This window comes from Lepidochelys olivacea (assembly GCF_965140295.1).
Source record: "Lepidochelys olivacea isolate rLepOli2 genome assembly, chromosome: 25".
NCBI classification, from domain to species: Eukaryota; Metazoa; Chordata; order Testudines; family Cheloniidae; genus Lepidochelys; species Lepidochelys olivacea.
Window position 1 is genome coordinate 18703439 of NC_140435.1, and position 19581 is coordinate 18723019.

Consider the following 19581-nt stretch of genomic DNA (forward strand, 5'->3'; position numbering starts at 1 on the left):
ACAAAGCACCAATGGTTGCAGGATCTCACCAACCTCTCCCTCTCCAGTGGGCTCCGGAGAACGTCAGCTGTGACAAACCTTCAGCGTGAACAGCCTGGAAGCAAGACTTTGCATTGCTTCCAAGCTCCACAAGGAAATGGATGATATTCAGGTATCTTCTTTAATTGATGCTCCGGTGAAGCAAGCAGAGTATATCTTTAAATCTTTTCCCTTTACTGACGCAGTCACAGAGGTGACTAGGAAAGGGTCCTGGTTACACTTGATGGATACTTTACACCTCAGAGAAATGTGGTTTATGAAAGAGCACATTTTATTTCACCAGAGAATTCAAGAAACAAGAGAAAATGTTGACTGTTTTCTAAGAGCTCTCCATACATTCACTGCAAACTGTGGTTTGGGGACGGCAAAACATGAAAATATTAGGGACAGGCTGGTTATTGGGTCAACAGATAAAAACCTTTCACAGCAGCTACAATTAAAAACAGACCTTCTCAGATGCAGGCTGGCAGCCGTGAGGGGCCAAGTGAGAAAGGACTCAATGGATTATTTGATGATACTGGACTTTTGAAAGGGGATCCCCTACAAATCAACTTAAGAGACGATGCTGAACCCTACAGTGTACAAACACCAGAGACCATGGAGGAGACTAGCTACGGATTTATGGCAATTCAGTGGACATCATCTGGTCATAGTGGACTATTTTTCCATGCATATAGAAATAATGTATTTGAAGGACATAACTGGGACACAGTGTTATTGAACAACTGACAAGCATTTTTGCTCACTTTGGTATTCCAGAAGAACTAGTGATGGACAACAGGCCACACAATTCACTGCAGCAGAATTTAAGTCATTCTGAATGAAATACGATTTTGATCGTATTACCAGCAGCACATACTACCCACAAGCAAATGGAGAGGCTGAGATAGATGTACAGACAGCCGTGAAAATGCTACAGCAGGAAGATCCTTTCCTTGCTCTTCTGAGCTACAGATCAACACCTACAATGGCTCCTGGATATAGTCCAGCACCACAGGTGATTAGAAAACAACTCAGAACTACCATTCCAACTTTGGAAAAGAATCTATCTCCAAAGTGGCGACAGCAAGAGACTAGCCAAATCGGATAGAAAAGCAAAAAGAGATTATGAACACTTTTATAACAGATGTGACTCAGAGAATTGCCGAGTCTAGAACCTGGTGATCACGTTTGTGTCAACCTGGATGGAGAAAAAGGACGGACAACTCCAGCTGTCACATAGAAAAAGAATTCAGGGCTAATATGCAATTGAGATTGGCAGTGGGGAGTTCAACAGAAACCATCAACATCTACAGTTTGTTCCTCAGAAAGAACAATCAACAGAGCAAATGCTATGGATGGCGCATGCAGAAAAGATGACATAAGGATTCCAAACCCACCACAGCCAGTCGTGACAACTAATGTACAGGCAGATGGCCAAGTTGTTATACGTTCCATTTGTGTCATTAGAAAACCAGTACAATTCAGAGACACGTAACAGACGGATCCATGCTGAACCTCAAAGCTAGTGTGATGATAATGTAAACTTTGTCAGTGGTAGAAAAGGCAAAGGGGAAGATGGAATATTATGCTAAATTATTACACTGGTCGGCTACTAGGTGGCACTGTGTGTAACACCTTATTTAGGCAGGTTTCAGAGTAGCAGCCGTAGTCTGTATCCGCAAAAAGAAAAGGAGGACTTGTGGCACCTTAGAGACGAACCAATTTATTTGAGCATAAGCTTTCATGAGCTACAGCTCACTTCATCGGATGCAGACTGTCTTCTGCAGTTTCCACAGTATGCATCCGATGCAGTGAGCTGTAGCTCACGAAAGCTTAAGCTCAAATAAATTGGTTCGTCTCTAAGGTGCCACACGTCCTCCTTTTCTTTTTACCTTATTTAGACTAACCTTAGCCCCACCTAGCAGAGCATTAAAGGATCCTACACTGATCACATCTGGTGCGTATTGCACTCAGAAGGAGCTTTGTAGCCGCTCCACATCTGGTACAGAAGCCTGGCCTGAGCAGCACTGCAACCTTCCATGCACCAGAAGTACATGCCATCGTGTCAGAGCAGCACCAACCCCCATCCTCTGCTCTCCAGCCTCATTTAGTCCTTTGCGGCCCCACCAGGCCCTTTCCAGGAGCCCAGGGGCTAAGGGGGTTCCCTGGCTTTGCTTTTCATTCAGGCTTCTCTCTTCCCAGATCAAAGCTGGGATGCCAAGAGGCAGGCAGGCATTTGCCATGGCAACCACTGATGTCACAGTGCAGTGATGCACCAGGAGCGCCAGGGATTCTCAGGGGATGGCAGGGGCGGGGAGAAGTCGCTGCCTCGTGAGAGCAGGGGCAGCTGGAATTGTGCACAGAATCCTGAGCTCTGGGAGCTGCAACCTCTGTCCACCCCCTGCAGCCCACATGTGCCAGGCCTCAGCCCGCCAGCGGGGCTTAGCACCCATGTCTTCCACAGTGCTAAATAATCCACACAGCTGCTGGCGGGGGGTGGACTGCGTGTCGTATCCCCTTTCACAGGTAGGGAAGGAGGCACAGAGACATGAAGGGGGATAGCAGCAGAGCTGGGAACAGACAGCAGATGTTCTGATACACACACCAATACCAGCTCCCTGCTCCATCCACTCAACCACGCTGCCTCCCAAAGGCCAACAATAAGGCAGCAAAAGGATGCAGGCAGAGTGGGGCAAGGCAAGGGCAGGGGCAGGGCATAGAAGAATCAGGAATGCTGTGGGGTAGGGCAGAATCAGGGATGCTGTAGGGCAGGGCATGGAAGAGTCAGGGATGCTGTGGGGCAGGGCAGAATCAGGGATGCTGTAGGGCAGGGCATGGAAGAGTCAGGGATGCTGTGGGGCAGGGCAGAATCAGGGATGCTGTAGGGCAGGGCATGGAAGAGTCAGGGATGCTGTGGGGCAGGGCAGAATCAGGGATGCTGTAGGGCAGGGCATGGAAGAGTCAGGGATGCTGTGGGGCAGGGAGGAAGGGTTTTAATTTAGCAAAATTTGGAGATAGCGCATAAAAAAACAAGTAAAATTGTTTGAGACACGATTACTCCAGTTATCCCCTCCCCCAATAAACCCCCCTATTACTCAGATTATCTCCTCCCCGATTACCCTCCACCCCCAATCATTCCTACAGGATGCTCCCTATCCTGTTTGTCAGTGACCAGGTGCAGTCCGATTGGTTTAGAAAACAAGTCTATTGTGTGCCCAGGCTAATCAGGGAACATTTGTGCAGCGTTTTTATGAATCAGAGAGTCCTGGCTAGGCAGCCCTCGTTCTGCAAGATGACAGGCCAGCACGGAGCCATCCCGAGGGCTGCGTGGCTGGTGCCTGTTCCCCAGGTTGCCTACGGGAGGCCATGTGTCATGCTCAGGAGCGGATGGCTGGAGACAACCCCTGTGCAGGTTCCCTGGAGGAGCCGTTGAGCCCCGAGCCCTGTGGTGGGGACGGAGCCAGGGATTAGAGATTAAACATTTGTTATCGGGATGGCCATGATGCTCAACGCTTTGGAATTAGATCCAAGGGCCGTGTGCCCCAACTTCAGCAGAGGAGAGAGTGCAGGAAACCGGGAGCCACTTCACGCTGCAGGGGGCTGACAGCTGGAATAGCTCCTGTCCAGGTTCCTACAGAGCAAGCAGCCCCCCAACAGCTGCAGCCCTCGCAGAGTGCATGTCCCGCACCCCTGCACAACACTCCCTCCCGTGCATGCCCCCACAGACCCTCCATGGCGCAGCACCCCACACGGTCACCTGCCTCCCTGCCCAGTCACACGCGCTCGAGGAAGGAACCGGTTTTGGCAAGAGTATTTTAGGACTTTGAGTAGCAATTAGTCTGCAGAAGAGAAGAATGAGAGGGGATTTGATAGCTGCTTTCAACTACCTGAGAGGTGGTTCCAGAGAGGATGGTTCTAGACTATTCTCAGTGGTAGAAGAGGAAAGGACAAGGAGTAATGGTCTCAAGTTGCAGTGGGGGAGGTTTAGATTGGATATTAGGAAAAACTTCTTCACTAGGAGGGTGGTGAAACACTGGAATGCATTACCTAGGGAGGTGGTAGAATTTCCTTCCTTAGAAGTTTTTAAGGTCAGGCTTGACAAAGCCCTGGCTGGGATGATTTAATTGGGGATTGGTCCTGCTTTGAGCAGGGGGTTGGACTAGATGACCTCCTGAGGTCCCTTCCAACCCTGATATTCTATGATTCTATGAATTGTGCTGATGAAGGATTTGTTTCTGGGGGAGGGGGGCCGTTGTACACCCCACCTCCCTATGCACCCCAACCCCACACATCCCACTCCCATGCTGCAGGGTGTTTACGGATGATTTCACTTGCTGTATTCCAATGGAGAAAGATGAACACAAGGCAGACAGCAGAGCATGCCTGCCCCGGGAGCTGCCAGACTAAATAACAGTAACACCGTGCCCTTGTGCAACAGCCCAGAGAGTTTCGCTGACATTCAGCGATTGCACCTCACAAGCCCCTAGCAGCACAGAACCGTAGGGCTGGAAGGGACTACCAGCCCAGCCCCCTATGCTGAGGCAGGACCACGTACACCTAGACCAGCCCTGACAGGGGGTTTGTCATCACAAGCTCCTTTTGCAGATGGGGAAACCAAGGCACAGAGAGACAACATGACTTGCCCAAAGTCACACAGCAAACCAGAGTTGGGAACAGAGCCCCAGAGTCCTGACTCTCAAATAAAACTGCCCTGGGGGTGGGATTCCCAGGCCACGGAGACAGACTCTCGCTAGCTTTCACGGAGGTAACGTGCTAAAAGTAAGACAGCAACAGCAGCACAGGAAGCAGCGAGTGGCGGCCCAGCCTGACTGCCCTGAGAACATGTCCGTGGGGCCCGGGGGGGAGGGGGGGTGGCAGTGCGTGGGGTGGCTAACTCCTCCCTCCTCTCGCCACTGCCCATGCAACGCTGCTGTTTGTCGTGCGCTCGCTCCCGAGTGTGTCACGCCTGTAGCTTGTAACCCCAGTCTCGTCTTATACCGCCTACAGCAAACTGGAGCCACTGTTATGGGGCACTTAAAGAAGAAATGAAGAGACTGTCCCTGCCCCAAGGAATTTCCAAGCTAGTTTTGACAGGAGCCTGCCCATTCCACAGCCATACTGGGGCACTGGGTCTGACCAGCAAGTCCTGCGTACCCTGGATGTGCAGAACCCAGCCTTCATCTCCTCTAAACACCTTGCTCACTAAACAGTTGCCAGCTGATCCCCTGCAGCAAGGCCTGGTGCAGGCAATCGCAGGGAGGGTGTACATACAGGCAGAGGCCATAGACACAGCACTAGGGGGACACTCACACAGGTTTCTGAGTGGTACTGCCTAACATTAGCCGGGGAAGGGACAGGAGTGGACCAACCTGCTGGACTGGGAGTCTGAGTGGAGAATGGATAGACACACAGCGGGAGGCTTCCTTTGGCTGGAGCAGCCAGGACGCAATTGCTCAATGTCGCAGCAGAAGTTACTGGAGTTCTGTGCTCACATAGCCCAGTGCCGCTGCAGCTCAGGGCATGGCCCTTCTCTCCCTTCCCTCACTACTGGGCCAGGTTCTGCCTCCCATCCGTGGGGCTCTGAATTCACCAGCGTAACCCAGGGTAAACGGCCTTTCCCCTCCAGGGCACTGTGCTGAGCACCTGCAGGTGCTGCAGCCACCCACCTCTGCATTATGCAGAGCATCACTCTGCAGGCAAACCCTGGGCGCCCAGTCCCAGTCTCTACCTTGGCCCCTCGCCCCTCTGGAGCATGAGGGCCAAGAGGATGGACTGGGGGCAGACAGTTGTCAGGGGACCAAGCCCACCCTCTGCTGGACTCCCTGGTGCCAAAGACACCAGGCCAGGAGCTGTATGCAGCAAGCCATAGGCTACAGGTGATGCCAGGCAGAAAGCCAATCTCAGAGCAGCCATGGGGCTGCCCCTGCATAGGACGCATGGGTACCCCCGGCATTGCGGGCAATGGCTCGTGGCCTGACTCATCCCACGTTCCATCTCAATGCCACACGCCACCCTGGCCCCTGTGTGCAAAGAGCATAGACTGGGGAGCAAAATGACTCCACATGGTACATGGGAACAAGCCGCCTAGGGCCAGGGCAGGGCCACTCTCATGCTTAGAGGCCTTTTCTGCTGCACCCCCTACCCCCTCAAGAGAGGCCAACACTGGCTCTGTGCATCCCTCTGTCCCCACCCCTCCCCCCATCACATACACAGGGTGCTATGCAGCCTCTCAGCACCCCTCACCCCCATCACATGCAGACACTGGCTCTGCACAGCTCCTCAGTTCCCCATCATGCACAGGCCAGTACCCACCACTGCCACTCGTGCATCCCCCCAAACACATGCAGCCCCGTCACACCCATCATACACATGGCACCCTATCTCACACCATCGGTGCTGGAACTAGGGGTGCTGGGGGGGCTGCCGCACCCCCTGGCTTGAAGTGGTTTCCATCATATGCAGTTTGGTTCAATGGCTCCCAGCACCCCCACTGTACACATTGTTCCATCACCCCTCACCCAGACACAGCCCCCCATCAAACCCACACACACCTGTCACACCCCTCACCATGACAGCCTCACCGCCCCATCACACCCAGACAGCCCCCATCAAACCCCTGACCCAGACACAGCCCCCCATCAAACCCACACACACCCGTCACACCCCTCACTCAGACAGCCTCACCGCCCCATCACACCCAGACAGCCCCCATCAAACCCCAGACACAGCCCCCCATCAAACCCACACACCCGTCACACCCCTCACCCAGACAGCCTCACCGCCCCATCACACCCAGACAGCCCCCATCAAACCCCTGACCCAGACACAGCCCCCCATCAAACCCACACACACCCGTCACACCCCTCACTCAGACAGCCTCACCGCCCCATCACACCCAGACAGCCCCCATCAAACCCCAGACACAGCCCCCCATCAAACCCACACACCTGTCACACCCCTCACCATGACAGCCTCACCGCCCCATCACACCCAGACAGCCCCCATCAAACCCCAGACACAGCCCCCCATCAAACCCACACACACCCGTCACACCCCTCACTCAGACAGCCTCACCGCCCCATCACACCCAGACAGCCCCCATCAAACCCCAGACACAGCCCCCCATCAAACCCACACACCTGTCACACCCCTCACTCAGACAGCCTCACCGCCCCATCACACCCAGACAGCCCCCATCAAACCCCTGACCCAAACACAGCCCCCCATCAAACCCACACACCTGTCACACCCCTCACCCAGACAGCCTCACCGCCCCATCACACCCAGACAGCCCCCATCAAACCCCAGACACAGCCCCCCATCAAACCCACACACACCTGTCACACCCCTCACCATGACAGCCTCACCGCCCCATCACACCCAGACAGCCCCCATCAAACCCCTGACCCAGACACAGCCCCCCATCAAACCCACACACACCCGTCACACCCCTCACTCAGACAGCCTCACCGCCCCATCACACCCAGACAGCCCCCATCAAACCCCAGACACAGCCCCCCATCAAACCCACACACCTGTCACACCCCTCACTCAGACAGCCTCACCGCCCCATCACACCCAGACAGCCCCCATCAAACCCCAGACACAGCCCCCCATCAAACCCACACACCCGTCACACCCCTCACCCAGACAGCCTCACCGCCCCATCACACCCAGACAGCCCCCATCAAACCCCTGACCCAAACACAGCCCCCCATCAAACCCACACACCTGTCACACCCCTCACCCAGACAGCCTCACCGCCCCATCACACCCAGACAGCCCCCATCAAACCCCAGACACAGCCCCCCATCAAACCCACACACACCTGTCACACCCCTCACCATGACAGCCTCACCGCCCCATCACACCCAGACAGCCCCCATCAAACCCCTGACCCAGACACAGCCCCCCATCAAACCCACACACACCCGTCACACCCCTCACTCAGACAGCCTCACCACCCCATCACACCCAGACAGTCCCCATCAAACTCCTCACCCAGACAGCCCCCCATCAAACCCACACACCCGTCACACCCCTCACTCAGACAGCCTCACCGCCCCATCACACCCAGACAGCCCCCATCAAACCCCAGACACAGCCCCCCATCAAACCCACACACCTGTCACACCCCTCACCCAGACAGCCTCACCGCCCCATCACACCCAGACAGCCCCCATCAAACCCCAGACTCAGCCCCCCATCAAACCCACACACCCGTCACACCCCTCACCCAGACAGCCTCACTGCCCCATCACACCCAGACAGCCCCCATCAAACCCCTGACCCAGACACAGCCCCCCATCAAACCCACACACACCCGTCACACCCCTCACCCAGACAGCCTCACTGCCCCATCACACCCAGACAGCCCCCATCAAACCCCTGACCCAGACACAGCCCCCCATCAAACCCACACACCCGTCACACCCCTCACCGCCCCATCACACCCAGACAGCCCCCCATCAACCCCCTGACCCAGACACAGCCCCCCATCAAACCCACACACCCATCACACCCCTCACCCAGACAGCCTCACCACCCCATCACACCCAGACAGCCCCCCATCAACCCCCTGACCCAGACACAGCCCCCCATCAACCCCCTGACCCAGACACAGCCCCCCATCAAACCCACACACCCATCACACCCCTCACTCAGACAGCCTCACCGCCCCATCAAACCCCAGACACAGCCCCCCATCAAACCCCAGACACAGCCCCCCATCAAACTCCTGACCCAGACACAGCCCCCCATCAAACCCACACACCCCTCACCCAGACAGCCTCACCGCCCCATCACACCCCTCACCCCCACACAGCCCCCCCACCCGTCACACCCTGGGACACCCCGCTCAGCCCGGGCTCCCCGGGAACCCCCCGGCCGCAGCGCCCGAGACAGGAGCCGGGACCCGGCCAGGTGAAGCGACCGCCGGGGACGGCCCCGGCCGGGCGCTCCGGGGCCGGGGGCGCCGCGCTCACCTGCAGCCCGCGCCGCCGCAGCAGGCCGGGCTCGTCCATGCCGCGCTCCCGGCCCCGCGCTGCGCGCAACCTGCGCCGCGGCGCCCGCCCCTCCGCGCTGCGCGGCGCCAGTCAGCTGATCCCCCGCCCGGCGCCGCGCAGCGCCGGGGGCTGGGGCCAGGCGGCCGGTGCAGCGGCCCCTCGGTCCGGCCAGCGCAGCTAGGGGCGGGTCCCGGGGAGCAGGTCCCCTGGGTGGCCTCCCTGCGCCCCCCGCCCTGGTTCCCAGCCTTTGGGGAGCCCCTCTGCGCAGCGACCCCCCCACTCAACACGGGGAGCCTGTCCAAAGGGCAGCGGAGAATGGGGGCGGGGCAGCAAGTTCTGCTTTTGCTTTTCAGTTGCAGCGACATTGTCAGCACCTGGCCCGGCCTGGCTCCCTGCCCCTTGCTTGTGTGCGGGAGAGGGTGGCCCAGCGACCTGCGGCGGTGCTGGGCTCAGGACAAACCGCAGCTCAGCTGCAAGGAGTCTGGGCTGTTGCTTGGCGGCCTCCCCCATCAGGCAGGCCAGCACCGGCCTCTGAAACCCCAGGCAAGACACCACCCGAGAAGTCAGCCAAGGCCAGTCCCATGGGGCTGGCCATCAGCAGGAGATCAGCTGTTCAGCCCCACTGACCTGAGTGGGGCCCTCCACGCTTTTAGCCCGTCCCTCCAAGACTTGCAGGCAGGGCCGGGCGGGACAGGGCTGACTGAGCCCACAGTGGCTCATTAACGCTTTCTTGGCCAGCGTGGGGTTTGTCTGGCACACACCTGCAGCGTCGTAGTCTCTGAGCCCTAGTTCCAGCCGTGCATTAGGCAGTGACTGACTTCTGGAACCTGTCGTTTGTCCTCTCAGCCTTGCTGCAGGGGGGAACATCTTGCTCTGCATTTATGTGAGAGAAGACAGGACCAAGCAATGCTCCTGGCACTTGGGGTGGAAGGTGGGGAGGTTTGGGACAGTCTGTTCCTGGGGAAGTTCAATCCACAGTCTGGGGTGGACCCTAGAAAGCTCTGTTTCGTGCCCAGGTACGTTGCATTGCTGTCGTCCAGCTGAGACGCCATGAACGTGGACAACCCCCTGGGGGTGATGACCCCCCCCGGAGAAACTCTGGGCTAGATGATCAGAATGGTCCCTAAAATCAATTACCTGAGTAGGGTTCCCTAGCAGCTCTTGCCATGTTAGTCGCTGGGGTTCCTTAGCAGCTCTTGCCATGTTAGTCGCTGCAGGGAATGTTTGCTGGGCCTATCTGAATTAGACAAGGAGAGAAGTAATCCACATTTGCTGCCTTATATAGAGCATCCTCACGTGCCCTGTGGAGACCAAGCACTGACAACTGAGGCCAAGTGCCCTAATGGGGTACGAATCCCAAAGCTGCATGGACTCATCCGGTGCCAGTATGCAGTACTTAATTTGTAACGAAAGACGTACAGGGGCTCAAGCATTTTTCCCTTTCAGAACTGATGCAGCAAGCCCAGAGGTGCTGGGGCTATGAACTGCCAGACCCAGAGATGCCAGGGCTCAGGCCTGGCAAGCCTCGGCCCAAATTAAACACTGCCAGTATAGGAATCAGATAGCTGGATTCATGGTCTGAACCTATACCAGAGGAGAGGGGCCTGCTGGACCAACAGCCTGAGGCAGTACAGCAGGGGACCCAGGTGGACCAAAAGAATAAATGGCCAGTTTTCACAGTAGAGGGAGGTAAATTGCAGGGTACTCCAAGGGGGGAATTTCTACTGGGACCAGTGCTGTTCAACATATTCCTAAATGAGCTGGGAAAAAAGGGGTAAACTGTGAGGTGGGAAAGTCTGCAGACGAGACTAAATTACTCAAGATTGTTAAGTCCAAAGCTGACTCCGAAGAGCTACGAAGGGATCTCACAAAACTGGGTGATTGGCAACAAAAATGGCAGATGAAATTCAGTGTTGATAAATGCGAAGTCATGCACATTGGAAAACATAATCCCAACTATACATACAAAACGATGGGGTCTAAATTAGCTGTTACCACCTAAGAAAGAGATCTTGGAGTCATGGTGGATCGTTCTCTGAAAACATCCACTCACTGTGCAGCAGCCATCAAACAGGCTGAGAAAATGTTAAGAAAGGGATGGATAATAAGACAGAAAATATAACGCTACTATATAAATCCATGGCACGCCCACACCTTGAATACTGTGGGCAGTTCTGGTCACCCCATCTCAAAAAAAGGTCTATTGGATCGGGAAAGGTTCGGAGGAGGGCAACAACAATGATAAGGGGATGGAACAGCTTCCAGGGGAGGAGAGAGTAAACAGACTGGAACTGTGCATCTTAGAAAAGAGGCGACTAAGGGGGGAGATGATGCAAGTCTATAAATCCCTGTCTGGGGGGGGGGGGGGAGAAAGCGACTTGGGACATGTTATTTACCTCTTCCCATAGCACACGAATCAGGGGTCTCCCAGTGAAATGACCAGGCAGCAGCTTTAAAACAAACAGACGCGCCGTCACCCTGGGGAACTCGTTGCCAGGGGATGTTGTGAAGGCCAAAAGTATAACTGGGTTCAAAGAAGAATTAGATCAGTTCACGGAGGACAGGTCCAGCAATGGCTATTAGCCAGGATTGTCAGGGACGCAACCCCATGCTCCGGGTGTCCCTAAGCTTCTGACTGCCAGAACCTGGGACTGGACAACAGAGGATGGGTCACTCGATAACTGCCCTGTTCTGTTCATTCCCTCGGAAGCACCTGGCACTGACCACTGTGGGAAGACAGGACACTGGGCTAGATGGACTATAGGTCCGACCCCACACAGTCGTTCTTCTGCTCTGAATGGGCTGCTCTGTTGGAACCGCTCCTGGGCCGATGGGCAGCCTCAGCTCTCCACTTCCTGACTGCGTGTGTTAGTGGTCCCTGCAGGAGGATGTAGCCTCCACGGCCAGAAACAAATCTTATCCTGAGATCAGGAGTGGGGCTGGCTGACTGGCCTGCTGCAACTTTTCCTTCTCTGCTGCCTCCTGTCTCTCAGCGCTGTGACTTGGCCTCAAACCCATCAATCTGCCTTTTGCCTGCTTCAACCCAAACATGGCTCTTCACCGAGCCCAGCTGAGTTCCCTGTGCATGGAAGAACAGAGTATCGATTGAAGAGTCCTTCCAGAGACCCAGCCCCACTCGAGAGACCCATCGACTTCCATTTGACAGTAAACATAACCCAGCCTTGAAGCGACTGCCTGGCCCAAATGACCATAGGATGCTCACCTGCACAGCTGTCTAGAGCTGGGGCTGAGTGGGGAGTGCCCCCAGAGAGAGGGCAGAAAGGTGGATCCTTTGCCTTTCAAGGGCTAGGACCCACTGGTTGAAGATTCTGTGGCCTGCATTGTGCAAGAGGTCAGACTAGATGATCATAATGGTCCCTTCTGACCTTAATATCTATGAATCTATGTGAAATGCTGCGAGCAGCTGCTGGAGCAGAGACACCTGGTGTGTGGGTGTTAATGAGAGAGAAACAGAACAGATGGGTTGATGAGGCCCAGCATCCAAAGAAGCTGGTGAATCCTGGGCCCCCCAGAAGGGCTCGGACCAGGTGCACTGCTCACAACAAGGGACCCAGCTCCCACATTGGCAGGAGGCTCCGTTCAGGGGAGAAGCTCCCATGGGGCCTGCATTGTCCCTGTGGCTTCAAAGGCACAACACAAAATGGGGGGTACTCCCAGGTCAGGAGGGAGACTGGGTAATGGGAGGAGGCAGGAGAACCGGCAGTGGGTAATGACAGTGTCTGCTGGGCTCTGCTCACTGGGGCAGAGGGGCTGGGGGAATGATTGGGGATTCATCACTTTAGCATGTCAAGAAAGCCCTGCAGCCTTCATTTCAGGGGCAGGGGCTGGCCAGGGCCCTCTCATCTGTGCCGCCTTCCCTCCTGGGCTGATCCCGGTGAAAGGGATGCTTTTTGCCTGGACAATGGGGACTCTGTGCCAGGCCCGGTACCACCCGTGTCTGCTTGCTCATGTGGTGGCGCCGGCCCCACGGCCAGGCTCCCAGTGACACGGGAGGCTTGTGACAAATGCTCTGCATTCAGAGGCAGCCCTTGAGCCGCTGGCTTCCGGGCAGTGGCGCTCACTGGGGCTTTTGTTCAGCGCAGCGGGCAGGGACATTGTGTCTGTTTGGGATCTCAGGAATCCATCCTCACCCGCAGGGGGGCCTCATCTCCTCCCCAGGAAACAAACACCCATTGCTACCTCCCTGGAACCAGTTGTTTATCCCTGTGAGAATGGAGCATCATGGGAGAGAGAGGGAGGCTGCCTCTCCCGCTCCCTGCCCTGGATTGGCCTCACCCCTCTTCTGCCCACGGTGGATTCAGGCAGGCTGCGCTGTTGGCTCCGAACTGAGAGCCGGCACAGGCTTAGCCACACTGGTCCGTGTTCATGAGTCATTGTGAAATGTCCCTGAAATGTCAAACGGCCCCAGGAGCCGTCTCCGGTGCGTGATGCCCGCTCCCAGACGCCGCTCCATACCGGGCCCCAGCGACTGCCGCACCAACCGTTCACAGCCTTTGCCCATCTGCGGGAGCTGAATAACAGATCCCACCCTACGCCTGCTTCCCCGCACGTGCTGTTGTGTGGTCCACATGGCTCCAGCAGACCCCGCGCTTCGCAGGGCCAATAGAAACAGGAAGGAAATGCCAGGGGCTTACATGCTGCCCCCACTAGCCATAGCTGTGTTCTTAATGGTTCCCACCATTGTTACTGGTGCCACACCGTGGGCAGCAGCAGCCAGTCACTGTCACCCCCTCTGCTCCCAGTGCAGCTAGACAAGACGGCAAAGTGCCACCAGGCACCAGAGTCTGTCTACACTAACACTCCCACCGTGGGCAGCTGGCCACGAAAGCGGGGAGCACAGCAAGGCATGAGGATATAACAGGTGAATGCCTCATTAACGATTGTGACGTTCCTCTCTGGTGTTATCCGGACTGGTGATCTGCTAGATCACTCCAATCCTTGACTCTGGGAGCCAGCCTGACCCTGCTCTGCTGTGAGAACCCCCACTCCTGGGCTGTTCACACACAGCCTCTGGCATGTAAGCTGCTCCTTGGATTGTGCAACCCAATGACACTAGCCAATACCTCCGGTCCCAGACACAACCCTAGGAACCTCCATCTTGCAGTGACCAGTTCTGCCCGCTGGACGCTGCCAGCTTATATGAGTTCGTCAATTTAACAAAGAAATTGATATGTACCAGGCTTGTTATCTCAAGGGGAGTCTCTGTCATGCTTCAAACCAAACGCACTGCTTCAGGTAGAATAAACAGATTTATTAACTACAAAGATAAATTTTAAGTGATTATAAATCAAAGCATAACAAATCGGATTTGGTCAAATGAAATAAAAGCAAAATGCATTCTAAGCTGATCTTAACACTTTCAGTGCCCTTACAAACGTAGACACTTCTCACACAGGCTGGCTGGTTGCCTTTCAGCTAGGCTCTCCCCTTTGATCAGCGTTTCAGTCGCTGGGTGGTGGTATCTGTAGATGGAGGTGGAAGAGAGAGGAAGAGCATGGCAAAATCTCTCCCTTTTATCATGTCCGTTCTTCCCTCTTGGCTTTGCCCACCCCCTTCAGAGTCAGGTGAGCATTACCTCATCGCTGTGCCAAGCTGACCAGTGGAAGTGGGGGTGACTCACTCGAGAGTCCAACAGATCCTTTTGTTGCTGCCTCGGCCAGCATCCTTTGTTCCTGTGAGGCTGGGCTGGGTTTGTCCCATACATGCCCTGATGAGGTGTGAGCTGACCCTCTATTCCTGGAGAGTTTTTGCCTGGGTCTGTTTTAAGCCATGAAGACACATTTTCAGCCTCATAACTATATACATGAAATTACAACCTATAACATTACTGTAACAACAATTACTATCACATCACTATAACAACAATGCTCAGTGCATCATGAGCCTTCCGAAGACACCCGACATGACAAACTTTGCATTGGATACCACACAATCATATTATAAGGATGAACATGGGGGTGCTGGGTGATCCCCTGAGATACAGAACATCACAACAATAACCCAGGGTAACTGAGGAGACACGTCTTCCAGCACAGCTCTTCACATCCCAAACTCTGATTGACATTGAAAAGCCCAATGAGGCCAAGTGGCCACTCCCTGCTTTAAGTGGAGGGCAGGGCAGGCTATCTGCTCCTCCACACCTGCAGGCAGGATAGTAACCGACTGCTCTTCCTTCTTTCCTTTGTCTGTGCGCTTGTCTGCTTGCTCTCTGACTCCCCTTTGTCTTCCTCTTCTGATGTTGATCTTGGCAGCTCTTCCCTTTGGCTCCAGACTGGCCCTTTCTTCTCTCTCTCTCTCTCTCTCTCTCTCTCTCTCTCTCTCTCTCTCGTCTTCCTCAGCCATCTGTGATGGGCCACCTCCAGTCTCTTCTTGTTAGCGCCTGCCCTTGGCCAGTAGCATGCTCAGCACAGTCACATGGTATAAGCTGACCTTTAGTTTGGAGTGGACACCTGTGCTTGGCCAGGTGGTGTTCATCCTTCCAAAAGGGGGGTTTGCTTTCTGGGCCTATTACTGGGCTACAATTCTAATCTTCAGCAATCTGCTGGCTCAGACGCAACAATAGAGGAGAGGAAGTGAATTCTGTCACTCAGAGAATGGCAGCTCTGTCACTGTGTTTTCTGCAGACATTTCCTCTTGCTCTGGTTCTCTCTCACAATTCTCAGACAGAATTGCAGAGTACCCGGATAGCTGCCTTGCAGCCCTGTGTGACGCCATCAAAGGGGACGCTGCTTTCAGGAAGATGCTGTGCATGTTTGCTGTCCCCTGAGTTAAACTCACTCAGCCTCCTTCCCGTGATCGCAGGAAACCAGATGAGGGAACCATAGTATTTGCAGAAATAGTAGCTCCAGGACCTGCCAAGCCGGGGCTGCTGGAGGGACGACACAGGCTTATCTGAGTGCATGCCCTCTTGCTGGCCTCTAGGTCAGTGGTTCCCACCCTTTGCAGGTATCTGTGCTGTTTTACGAAGAGGAGGTTTCACTGTATCGCCCAGTGCCTGCGGAACAGAGTCTGGCCCCACTGGTGCGAGGCTGGGAGTGCTCTACGCTGCAAGACGAGCACTGGCAAGCAGCAATGGGGCACCAGGGCCCAGCACGATGGCCCCAGCCCATGTCAGAGAGGCAAGGGAAGCCCATCTTATTACATCTTACAACAGCAACAGGGCACCCTCCAGGAGAACATGAAAGGACGTGACTAGCATCTTCTGCAGCCAGTTGCCAAAGCCTGAAGCACTAATTCCAGCTAGCAACCCCCACCGGAGACTGATGGCGGAGATACTCAAACAGGGCCCAAGCCAATCCAGCTGGAGAGACTATCATAATTTCACCCTTGGGGCTGGGAGCAGCAGCCCCACCAGCCTTGGAGGTGCCAGCCCCTCTGCTCTGCTGAGCCCTGTCTATGCTGGAGCCCTGCCTCTGTCCCGCTCCATTTGGGGGGCTGAGCTATTTCCAGCTGCCAGCATGGTCAGGTCTTGTCCCCAGCAAGTTTGCTATCAGTCACGTCGTGTCTCTCCTCCTCTCCGGCTGGATGGACTCTCAGACCATGGCTAGAGCCGGGAGGCCCAAGGCCGCGGCATCGCAGGGAGTTCCAGGGTCTCTGTCAGGCGACTGACACCGCCAAGCATAAGGGACGTGCAGCACGCTGGGCAGTCAGGCCCCGCGCACTCTGCTCTGTGCTGCGGACTGAAGGGGCTGGAGCATCTCTTCCCGTCCAGCTGGGTGTGCGACCAGGCTCAGACATTAATTCAGGCACAGCACTCTCTGCTGAGAAGGGTCAGGGGGTCTCAGCCTGCTTCCTGCCCTCCCTGTGGAATCAGGATCCTTGGCAAAGGGAGAAGTGGGCACTGCTGGTCAGAGACACCCTTATCAGTGCGAGCGCTGGCCTGGAACCACTACAGCCAGAACAACACCTGCTAATCCTAATTCTGAAGCGCTGGCTCGGCCTGGGATAGTGTCTCCCTGCAGTGGCTGGTCCCAGCCACTGCACCAGCCTGCTACATACACACGGCTAAGGGAATGACTCCTCCAGCCCCAGCAGCAGGGACGTCTGCATTTCCTGCTGCAGATCCTGGCTCGGACCCTGCTGATGGCTGCGGGGCCCGTGTGGACACAGGGTGCTGGAGCAGCCATGACGGCTTGGAGCAGCCCGTGCACAGTGCCCTGCAGCCAGTGGATCTGTGGGGACAGCGTAGCCCTGGCCGGGGGCCCTCCAGGGCGGCTCCTGTAGCACTGGGCACAAGCCAGGCAGCGGGAAGGCAGGAGGACTGCGTGCCTGCCCTAGAAGGGCTGGAGGTTTCCTACCACAGCACAAGAGCTGGGAAGAGGCCTGAGGCTCGCAGTTCATTGGCTTGCCTGGGAAGAGCCCGTTCCAGGCACAGTATGGGGCATATACAAGCAGCTGCAGACAAGAGTCTTGACCGGCTTAGCACTGGCTGTGCCACAGACCTGCGATGTGACCTTGGCAGGGCCACACGGGAAGCGTTTGGGGGCCCAGGCCAAGATCTGAAACTGATGCCCTGTAAAGGATTGGGGCCTATTGTCACGGAGTCCCCGGGCGATGCTCTGGAGCTGCTCCCTACGAAGCCAGGCAGGACTCTGGGGAAGTCTCCTTTCTGGGAGCAGCCTGTCTGCAGGACACACAGCTCACCCGGCTTCCCCCTTCCTGGGTCTGACCTCGGAGCATTCAGCATCCTCTGCCCCTCCGTGCACTTCCCACAGCGAGTCCACCCAGGCAGGGTCCTGGGGAAGCCAGAGGGTCCTGCCCCCCAACTCCGCAGTCAGACGGGACTCTCAGCCAGCCAGTAACACAGAAGGTTTATTAGACAACACGAACAGGGTCTAAACCAGAGCTTGTAAGTGCAGAGAACAGGACCCCTCAGCCTGGTCCATTTTGGGGGGCAGTGAGCCAGACAACCACATCTGCCCTTCACTCCATGTCTCCAGCCAGTCCCAAACTGAAACTCCCTCCAGCCCCTCCTCCTCTGGGCTTTGTCCCTTTCCCAGGCCAGGAGGTCACCGGATTCCTTTTTTCTCCAACCCATTAGCTCTCACCTTGCAGCCGGGAAGGGCCCAGGGCACCAGTTGCCAGGAAACAGGATGTCGGCCATTGTCTGTGTCCAGACCCCTGCACACACCTGCCCTCTAGGGCTCTGCAATGATCATACACCCTTTTCCCACCCCCTAGATACTTAAGAACTGCCTAGGGGAAACTGAGGCACCCCCACACTTTTCAGAGGAAACATTAAGAACAGTTCCACTTCGTCACACCTATCTTCTAGCATCCTCTTCGGTGTAGCTTATGCAGTACATTCTAGATTTGAACCTACCTTAAGATAAGATCTCATCTCTAGCAATAATGCACACAACCTACAGGCCCAACCCTGTCAGATATTAGCATAAGGCAGTTAGGCCTAGAAGCCTTAATGTAAGTAAGTTGACCAGCGGTGATCCTAAGTCACAAGATGCCTTAATATCTTATTGTGCAATATGCAGTTTTGCTGTGATCTTGCATAAAACGCTGACTGGCAACCACGAGAAGTCAGTTGATACTGGTTTTGGGGTATTTTGAGATAGCAACCTCAGCAGGTGCATAGCTGCAGGATTGCCATAGTAACCAGCTGATGTATGTGCTAACAAGTTTGGGATAATTAATGTACTTGCCTATAGGCTAAGGATGCCCCGATATTATTAGGGTGAGGAAGTTAGTTATGGGCAAAAGAGGCAGAACACTTAGGAATATTCACGGCAGCCAGCAGACCCTATAATAGGCCCATCCCCGATCTAGGCCCACTCCACACTCACCCCTCAATGGTGGCTCCTACCCCACGGGCTGCACCCGGCTCCCTGCTCTGAGCACTGTGACTGGCACATGGGGTCACAGCACCACTCTGGTTTGGCCCGGCCCCCCCGTCATGCTGGGGAAGGTGGGGTGGCTGGGCCAAACCTGGGTGGGTCTGTGACCTTGTGCACCAGGTCACACCACCACTCATTTGGTCCGGGGCCCTCTCTGGGCCAGGATGTGGCAGGCTTCATTCTCTGATGTTTGTAAAGGGCTTGAGACCCTTGGCTGGAAGGTGCCTCTAAGGGTACATCTACCCTGCAAAACAAACCAACAGTGCGGCAGAGTCTCAGAGCCCCGGTCAACTGACTCTGGGTTCGCAGGGCTACAAATAGCAGTGTAGACATTCATGCTCAGGCTGGAGCTTGGCCTCTGAGACCCAGCCCTCTGGCTGGGTTTTGGAGCCCGAACAGGAACGTCTGCACTTCAAGTTCTAGCCCTGTAGCATGAGCTTGAGTCAGCTGACCGGGGCTCTGAGACAGGTGCTGTCGTGGGGTTTGTCTGTTTGATTGCAGTGTAGACAGGAGAGTGGAGAGAGTCTTCTAGGGTGAACAGCAGTAACTGCCACTCGCTTCAAGTCTAGACGCAGGGAACTGGCATGAAGGAAAAATTTCAAACACATCTTACTTAAAACTTGGGTTCTTGTAAACTTTCCTGAGGGCTTTGCCCTCTCCCCAGGCAAGTTTGCTAATTATTTCTT